The 9,681-nt window shown below is 37.5% G+C and overlaps 1 protein-coding gene across 1 annotated transcript in view; it reads left to right on the top strand.

The window, feature by feature from the left end:
- The first annotated feature begins 3,025 nt into the window (after window positions 1-3,025).
- LOC116074695 (sulfotransferase 1C1) overlaps window positions 3,026-9,681 on the top strand; it is a 53,254-nt gene continuing 46,598 nt past the window's right edge. The window contains exon 1 of the mRNA XM_031347431.1: window positions 3,026-3,135. The gene's annotated coding sequence lies outside the window, so the exon portion shown is untranslated. The remainder of the gene's footprint in view (window positions 3,136-9,681) is intronic.

The following is a 9,681-nucleotide window of genomic DNA, read 5'->3' as shown; positions in this document are numbered from 1 at the left end:
TCATGAATATCAATGCAAAAATATTCAATAAAATTCTTGCAAACAGAATCCAAGAACACATCAAAATGATTATCCATCATGATCAAGTAGGCTTCATCCCAGGGATGCAGGGATGGTTCAATATACGGAAACCATCAATGTAATTCACTATAAAAACAAACTCAAAGAAAAAAACTATACGATCATCTCATTAGATGCTAAGAAAGCATTTGACAAAATCCAACATCCCTTCATGATAAAAGTCTTGGAAAGATCAGGAATTCAAGGCCCATACTTAAACATAGTAAAAGCAATATACAGAAAACCAGTAGCCAACATCAAACTAAATGGAGAGAAACTTGAGGCAATCCCACTAAAATCAGGGACTAGAAAAGGCTGCCCACTCTCTCCCTACCTATTCAATATTGTACTTGAAGTCCTAGCCAGAACAATTAGACAGCAAAAGGAGATCAAAGGGATACAAATTGGAAAAGAAGAAGTCAAATTATCACTATATGCTGATGATATGATAGTATACGTAAGTGACCCCCAAAATTCCACCAGAGAGCTCCTAAACCTGATAAACAACTTCAGCAAAGTAGCTGGATATAAAATTAACTCAAGCAAATCATAGGCCTTCCTCTACACAAAGGATAAACATGCTGAGAAATAAATTAGGGAAACAGCACCCTTCATAATAATTACAAATAATATAAAATACCTTGGTGTAACTCTAACTAAGCAAGTTAAAGATGTGTTTGTCAAAAACTTCAAGTCTCTGAAGAATATCATCCTGATTGAGCTAACCCAATCACAAAAGAAAACACATGGTATGCATTCTCTGATAAGTGGAGGTTCTATGCCCCAGTGTAGGGAAATGCCAGAGCCAGGAAGTGGGAGAGGGTGGGTTGGTGATCAGGGGGGAGGGAACAGGTTTTTTTATTTTACCATTTTTTCTTTTTTTCAGGGTGAAACTGGGAAAGGAGATAACATATGACATGTAAATAAAGAAAATATCTAATAAAAATGGAAAAAAATAGAGATCTGGTACAGTATGTTCTGGCACAGTGCAGTGCACACCTTAAACTGACTCCTTTAACATGAATTCAAGTACCAGTGCCTTAATATCTGGACATGAATTGCATTCTTAGAATTATAAGAATGAATTACCTGCTTTTAGTAGTGCTTTGTCAATCACTCAAAAAACTTATACACATTCTGATTTCATCTCTACTACTGTCCGTAATGATACACCCATTTCTAAAGCATTTGTAAGTTAAATAAATCTAAGGCAGATGAACGTTGATAACAACTCCAATAAAGAATATGCCAAAACTTAAAAAAGAAAAAAGAAAAAGAAAAAGAAAAGAAAGAGACAATTAGACAATGCTGCAGCATGACCCCAGTCAACTCTGAGACTGAAGGCAGGTTTAATTTTTTTCCAATCCACTTTTATAACATTTTAATTGCATGCAAGTATTAAGGGCCAGGAGTACAATAAGGACCGAGCCAGGCAGTAAGCAAAGTCCCATGACAGCTGTTCCCAAGGGCTCGTCAGAATGACCAAAATACCTGAGCCCACTTCCTTGTCCAAGCCCAAAATTTTGCCTGAAGCCTATTTCTTTTGTTCCACCCTAAGATTAAAATTCCTGCTTTAACCTACTTCCCAATTACAGCATAAAGTTAGATTCCTGCTTGAACTGACTTCCTCATCATGCCCTGAAATCAACCCATTTCCTTGCTCTTGGCCAATGTCAGATACGGCCCAGTGACTCCCTCCCCCCAAAAGTCTCTCCACAACAGAGAACCTCCAATGGCACTGCCTGCAATAATCTGTAAGCAACTATACCTGAGGAAGGACTTCCAAGGTGTATGTACATATCTCACTAAAATAATATCCCATCCTTATGATTTTAGGTGTATCATATTTCTTGAAGTTATAAATCTTTGAGGGATATCTCTATCCAAGTGATTGATAAGTTCCTTTAGATGAACTCTTTTCAAAGGGGAAGAATGGTATGTCTGCAATTTTATTTTTTCAGAGACAATTCTCAGCCCCTCCCCCCTCAAAAAATAGTTTATTCTCTAGTTAAATAAGAGTGGCCATAGCTCTGGAACACAAATTCAGGCTATCTTGAGTTGCATGTTTCAATGAAGTAAAGTTTAACAAAAGTTTTATGTGACAGAAAAAATAAAGTTGGAAATCAATGTACTTTTCAAAAATGTCAATGGAAACTTTAGTTAGAAGCCAGCTGCACAGAGGGAGGAATCCTATGCTGTAGACCTGAGATGCCGTCTGATGGCATTCTTAGCAATTTGGTTCATGGAGGTTGGGTTTTTTGTTACATTAATACATCTTGAAGGGTTTTAATTGTTACTCACAAGATATAAGATATAACACATAGGTGGGCAAGGAATTCTATTTAAGGGGCCCAATAACCTGCAACATTCCAACCTTCCCATCATCACTGAAGTCCTAAGCAGTTTATTAGCTTTGCAAAGATTTAGTAGAAGGTGTGACTTCTAAATGCCATGACATAAGACAACTCAGATACAAAACTTTTGATTAAAAAAAAATCATGTAATAGTGCAGAGCCTTCCTTTCATTCTTTTCATTCAGTGTTTTAAATTTTGTGGAGGATACTTCCATGCTTCTTTCACATAGTATTTCAAATCCTAAGAGTACAATTGTGATATTTTCCCTTCTCAAGGTTAGTGTTTTATCCAAGAGAAGAAGGTGGAACCCAAAGCTATTTAGTCCACTTTCAAGGGCCTCCATGCCTGTTAATATCCGATTCACTGCCTAACAAAGAAACATAACTCTGGCTCCAAGGGCGTGCAGGGCTCTCAGGGAGTCTGGTGGTATTCATGTAAAGGCAGGCATATCCTTGTTTCTTTTTTTACATGTGCATTGTTCTGCAAAACCTGTGCCTGTGTAGCCTGATCTATGACCCGCCCTAAGCAGGCTCCTATATTTAGTGGGGGAGAGAACAGGATTAATGTAGAAACTACCCACAGGCTTCCCCTGCAGGTGGCATGCATCTGGCAGAACTCAAGAGCTATCTTGGAAGAACAGTCTAAAGATAGTGAAGTGATCAACTATCAACAAACAGGGAACAAAGGACAAGGTATAGAAAGGTCCTCACCTGCAATCCTGTGAGTATTACTGTCTTCCTGGGTTACCCTTGAGAACAGACAGCAAGGTCAGGAAGAGGGAAAGGGGTGGCCACTGTTTCTCGCAGAGAAGAGAGTACTACATATCCATTGATGAAGGAGAAAAGTATTGCTTTGCCTCTAGCTATAAATTTCACAAGTTTTGAGTTCCGTTGGTCTTTTTGTTAGATTTAAGAACAAAGCTTAACTGAAGGATTTGCAGAAATCCCCCTGATCAAGAACTGTCAAGTACTTTCTTCCCTGACGGAAGAAACCAAAGTTAAATGGATCTGCCATAAAGCAGAGCCAAGATCTCCTCAGTGGGTGATACTGGCACTATTCGTATTCTGTCTTAGGAGCTACATGTGCTAGCTGTTATGAAAGGAACCAAAGTGTGGTCTGACTTGGGAAGCCCAGAATGCAGAGTCCAGGTTGAGCCACAACCTTCTATGATTCCTTCTCTTAAAGAAAGGGTAGCTTCCTTTTTGTTCCTATCAGGAGGAACTCAGGCCTTCACTGCAGACCTTTGCATCTGTCTGCCTGGGTTCACAGGAGAGTTCTCATAGCTCTTTCTCAAGGGTGGTATGAGTACAGGTACCTAGGGACCTCTCAGAATGCTAAAGCCTTGAAAGGTTATGTCATTCCAAGAACACAAAAGAAGCTGAAAAGTATCTTCCAGAAGTACCCAGACCTCAGACTCCCTAAGGGCATCCTCCTTCAAGTCAGAAACTGGTTGATGTACCAAAATCCCCGGTAGGTGTTAGAGACACAAAAGACTTTTCTCATGGAGACAGGACTTAATTGCCTGACACAATTGAGTTCAAGGGTCTTCCTTGATCTCCTGGTAGCCTCGAAACTGAACACTGCCCCTCCCTGGGATTTGATAATATAAGTGAAGAGAATAGTCCCTGTTCTTGAAATCACCCCACTAGGCCACTACAAATAGGCTTTTTGGTTTTTCACCCTGGCATTGGACCACACAGAAGAGAACAATAGATTAAGATGCAAGAGCATCTATGACCTGATGGGAAGCATTCACAGACCCACAAGAAGATGACTTGGACCCAGCCATCTGCAGGAGTTCCTGAAGTCAGAGCCACCAGAGTGGCTCCAGCTCCAGAGTGGATGTGGGGATCCTGGAACTCCCAAGGTAGTCAAAGATGAAACCCTCACTCTCGAAGAGCACAAGGGAGCTGGCTCTGTACCACTGTTATTTTCCCACAGAGAATTCACAGGCCAGGCTATGTCTGTAGTAATCAATGTAGACTAATCAGGGTTAGGCAGGAAGCAAGCTAGTACTCATGGCAGAAAAAGATGCCTCTAAATGTCGTGGGTGGATATCTAAGGTGAGTCACTTAACAGTCATTGCAGGAAGCAGCCCTCCATTATACGGTGTCACTGCACTAGCATTGCCAAGCTTTTCAGACATAGTTCTAGTGGCCAAAGCCAGAAGTTTAATCATAGAGCTTAATTCAAGTTTTCTTAAGTATCGCTGTTTTTCTGTCATTTTTTTTTTCTAAAATGAATGTGCTCAAATTCACTATCAGTTTAAGAGTTTATTTCTCTACGAAAATGTGACTTGTTTTCTGTCTTAGTATAAGAACTTGAGAAGAAAACTAAAACTCTTAACACACATATCTTGGATGGTGCTTCCTGACCATTTACAAAATGCAGGGTTTTTACTTAAGCCGCAAATAAGAGATCAGGGAACTTCCAGTTCAGATAACAAAGCAGAACTTGAAAAGTCCTCTGACAAAAAACACTAGGAAACTGGATATGTGTAGCAAATATCCTATTAACCCAGAACTGGGTGTGAAGGCAAAGGACATTTCAGAGGGACTCATCTGTGAGTATAGCAGGCTGAAAAACTACTCCGTAGCGAAATGGCTAAAATCCTAACTGGAGCTACATTTGTAATATTTTTAAATTATAATATAATTACATAATTTTGCCCTTTTTTCCCCCTTCAGTCCTTCCCATGGCCTCTTTTACTTTAGTTGTTGTTACACACACATATACACTCTCTTGAAATCTTTATTCATTATGGGAATACATTAGGGAATTCATTAGGCCACATAAGGCCTCATGGGTTTTCCTCCATCCAGTACTTTGGGCAGTAATGTTGGTGAAACTTTTTGATATTGATATATTATGGTATTAGTAGAAAACACAATCTCACAGTAACCTCACTGATCCTCTGGACCTTACAATCTTTCTGTCCTCTCTTCTGACATATTCCCAGAGCATTAAGTATAGTAGTATTTTGTAGATGTATGAAACAGAATGAGATTCTACAACTCTGCATTTTTATTGGTTATTGTTTTGTGGATCTCTGTCTTTTACATAAGAAGTTGGTGAGAAGTGAAGACTAAACTTATCTGTGGGTATAAAAACTTGCTTCAAGTTCTAATATGTGGCCAAATTTATAGAAAGTTCCATAAGCTCATGAGAATGTAGTATATTCTTTAGTGTTTGGATAGAATATTTTGTAGATATCTGTTAGGTCCATTTGATTTTGTAATTTCTTTGAACACAATATTTTTCTGTTTAAGTTTTGATCAAATGATTTGTCTGTTGGACAGAGGGAGTAATTGAAATCATATACTATATCAGTGTTGGGATTTGAACTGACTAGTTTTGTGTGTAAATGTGACACAGGCTGGAGTTATCACAGAGAAGGGAGCTTCAGTTAGGGAAGTGCCTCCATGAGGTCCAGCTGTGGGGCATTTTCTCAATTAGTGATCAAGGGGGTAGGGCCCCTTGTGGGTGGTGTCATCCCTGGGCTGGAAGTCTTGGGTTCTATAAGAGAGCAGGCTGAGCAAGCCAGGGGAAGCAAGCCAGTAAGGAATATCTTTCTCCATGGCCTCTGCATCAGCTCCTGCTTCCTGACCTGCTTGAGTTCCAGTCCTGACTTCCTCTGGTGATCAACAGCAATGTGGAAGTAAGCTAAATAAACCCTTTCCTCCCCAACTTGCTTTTGTGTGTATATATATATATATGTATTGTCCCTGTTTATACTAATTACTTTTCTATTGTGATAAAATACCATGACCAAGCCAACTTAAAGAAGGAAGTGAGTGCTTAGGCTTATGGTTTAAGAGGGATAAGAATCTTCTCAACACCATAGAAAACAGATAGGTATGGTGACTAGAACATCAAACTGATGGCTCACATCTTGAACCATAACCAGGAAGCCAGATAGAACAAACTGGGAGTAGGGAGGGATCTTAAACTCTCAAAGCCCACCTCAGTGGAATACTTCTTCCAACAAAACTGCATCTACTAAAACTGTTCCACCATCTGGAGATCAAGTATTCAAATGTCCAAGATTATGAGGCTCAGGCCTTTTTCATTCAAATCAACATACTGCTTGGTGCATGTATGTTTAGATTATAATGTATTTTGGGAGGATTATTCCTTTAATGAGCATGAATTCACATTTGTTATCTCATTAGACTAATTTTGCACTGCTGTCTGTTTTGTCACATACAAAAGTAACTATTATGTTTTGTTCATTAATTCCATTTGCTTCATATAAGTTTTTCTAGTCTTTAAGTGTATATCAATAGGCATGAGGTATGTTTCGTGGAGGCATCAAAAAGATGATTCCTACATTCCAACCCACACTGTTAATCTGTCTTTTTATTGAAGAATTGAGAACATTAATATTAAGGGTTATTATGGAACAATTAATTCCTGTCATTCTGTTTTAGAATAATTTATTCCCTCAGATAATTATGGCTTTGTTTATCCTTTTCTTCCAGTATCCTCTGTAGATATAGATTGGTAGTCATAAACTCCTTTAATTTATTTTTATCATGAGATTTTTTGATCCTTTAATTTTAATACAGTCTTGCTAGGTATAGAAATCTGAGATGGCACTTTTGGTCTTTAAGAACTTGAAATACGCTGGGTGGTCGTGGCACACACCTTTAATCCCAGCACTTGGGAGGCAGAGGCAGGCAGATTTCTGAGTTCCAGTACAGCCTGGTCTACAGAGTGAGTTCCTGGACAGCCAGGGCTACACAGAGAAACCCTGTCTCAAAAAACCAAAAAAAAAAAAAAAAAAAACCCTTGACATACATCTTTCTAAGCCCTCTTAGCTTTAAAGGTTTTTGTCTAATAACCAAGTGGTTCTCTGATGACCCTTCATAATAATCAAGTGGTATTATGATAAGCCTTCATTTATAAGTGACTTGATTTTTTTTCTCCTAAAACCTTTAATAGTCTTTCCTTAGGTTGTGTTTTTAATGTTTTAGCTATAACATGTCCAGAAGAAATTTTTTTCTGGTCTAATGTAACGGTAGTTTTGTAGGCTCTTATGAATCTGGGCAGGTATCACTTTCTCCTAGTTTGGGAAAATTCTCTTTTATGATTTTATTGAAATTACTCATTTACTATGCTATTAGTCACCTATTTCTATGGTTATAGTGCTTTGAGATTTTCAATATTGTCCATGAGTTCTCTGGTGGAAGGACTGATATTTCTGTTTGTATATCTTTCTAAATTTACCATTTATTTTTTTCTGAGTTTCCAATTCCATTTCCTCTACCTTGCCTTTCAGCCCTGTTTTTTAATTTTTTTTACATGTTCCACGCTATTGGTAAAGGTTTACCATTGGGATTTTTTGCTTGGATTACTGAGTTTTTCATTTTTACCATAACTTTAATTGGAGTTTTCTCCAGCAAATATATTTTCTATTTTCTAAAATTCTATTTTCGTATCTTGAATTGACTTCCTTTTTTTTTTTATATATCTTTGTATTTATCTTGTTTGAATTGTTCCACTATTATTATAATCATTCTTTTGAATTCTTTTCTGGAAATTCTTCTGGATAAATTTCATTAAATATTGTTATTAAGGGACTAATGATTCATAGATGAGGCTTAGTCTCTAATGTTGTTTCTGTTCCTGGAGTGGGATATGAATATCTGGAGCTTTTTTACTGGTTTGTCTTTTGTTCCCCTTTCATTGGTAGATTTTACTTAAAAAAAAAAAAATAAGTTCCCTCTTTCCAGGGTGGCATTTACAATGTTCATTAGAGAACTAAGTCATAGTAGTTTTGAGATTTCATTTTTCTCTGTGAGACTTATATTTAGGGTGGTATGCTCTATCTCAAGTTCTTGTCAGAGCCTTGCTGTTGTTCTATGTTAGTTAGGGCCTGTCTAGATCTCGCAATTTCTCTGTAGTTTATGAAACTATACACACACCTGAGGGTGACTTAACCCTGATGTGGTCTCTACCCTGAGTCTGAAGCTTTCTAAGTAAATGATTGGGCATTATGGAACTCCAAAGTACCAGTAGTCTCTGTCCCAACCTGGGTCCATACCTTCACTGAAGCCATTGGGAGATATAGAACTTTCCATATACGTATGATCTTAATTCAGGGTAAAATTCCTCTGTAGTCTCTTCTAATCAGCACAAGAGTATTCTATTTTTCATTATCTAATGATATATAATGTTGATGCTTTTGAAAGATTCAAGTCAGTTGTCCCATATTATATTCCATACTCTCATATGTCTTACTCTCATATGTTCATACTCTGTATGTCTTCATGATGATATTCAAGTTAAATATTGTCACTAAAATATTTCACAGGTCATGATATTAATATTTGATTGTGCTACAGTAGACAAAACATCAAGGGCTCTCATTACTACTGAATCTAATTCAGAATATATGGTATTACAGAGTATCTTGCCAAATCTCTTCATTATATGGGACATTTCCTCTTAGACATCTGAATTATATGAATATGCTATTTTGGCTAATTTTTACTCATGATTATTAGAATATATTCTATTTATTATAGCTATAAGACTTATTTGAGAAAGTTTATTCTTAATAGCAAAAAGAAGAAAGAGCCAGAAAACATTGTAATGACAGAGGATGAAGATAAAAGGCTATACCTAGAAAATACTGACTAAAGATTATATATGCATATTTTCATATCAGACAAACTAAGCTTTAAAGGAAAAAGTTCAAGACCCAGTGTGGTGGCTAGTGCCTATAATTACAACTCTTGGGAGGCTGCGACAAGAGTTCAAGGCCAACCTGGAGTATATAGCAAATAATAAGCCAGCTCTAGGAAACAGAAAAAATAAAGTCTTAGTCATATTTTTATTGCTATAATAAGACACCACTCCAAAACCAACCTATAAAAAGTTTATTTCGTCTTATGATTCCAGAGTGCTAATCTATGATGGCAGAGCAAATGTATGGTGATAAACAGCTAGAACAGTAGCTAACAGCTCACATCCTGATCGACCAACAAGACTCAGAGAGCACACTGGAAAAGGCATAAATCTTTGAAACCTCAAAGCCCACCCTCAGTCATATATCTCCCCCAACAAGGCCATAACTCCTAATCCTTCCCAAACAGTGCTACCAACTTGAGATTAAGAATTCATACATATGAACACCACAAGAGCCATTCCCATTCAAACAGCCAATTCTACTGCCTCACCCCCATTGGGAGCCATAATATAAATATCATACCGTAATTACAATATCATACTATATTATAATATAAAATTTATTTAGTCCTA

Source organism: Mastomys coucha, unplaced genomic scaffold, assembly GCF_008632895.1.
Source record: "Mastomys coucha isolate ucsf_1 unplaced genomic scaffold, UCSF_Mcou_1 pScaffold3, whole genome shotgun sequence".
NCBI lineage: Eukaryota > Metazoa > Chordata > Mammalia > Rodentia > Muridae > Mastomys > Mastomys coucha.
The sequence above is the reverse complement of the archived record's forward strand: the minus strand, read 5'-3'. Positions and strand labels throughout refer to the sequence as shown.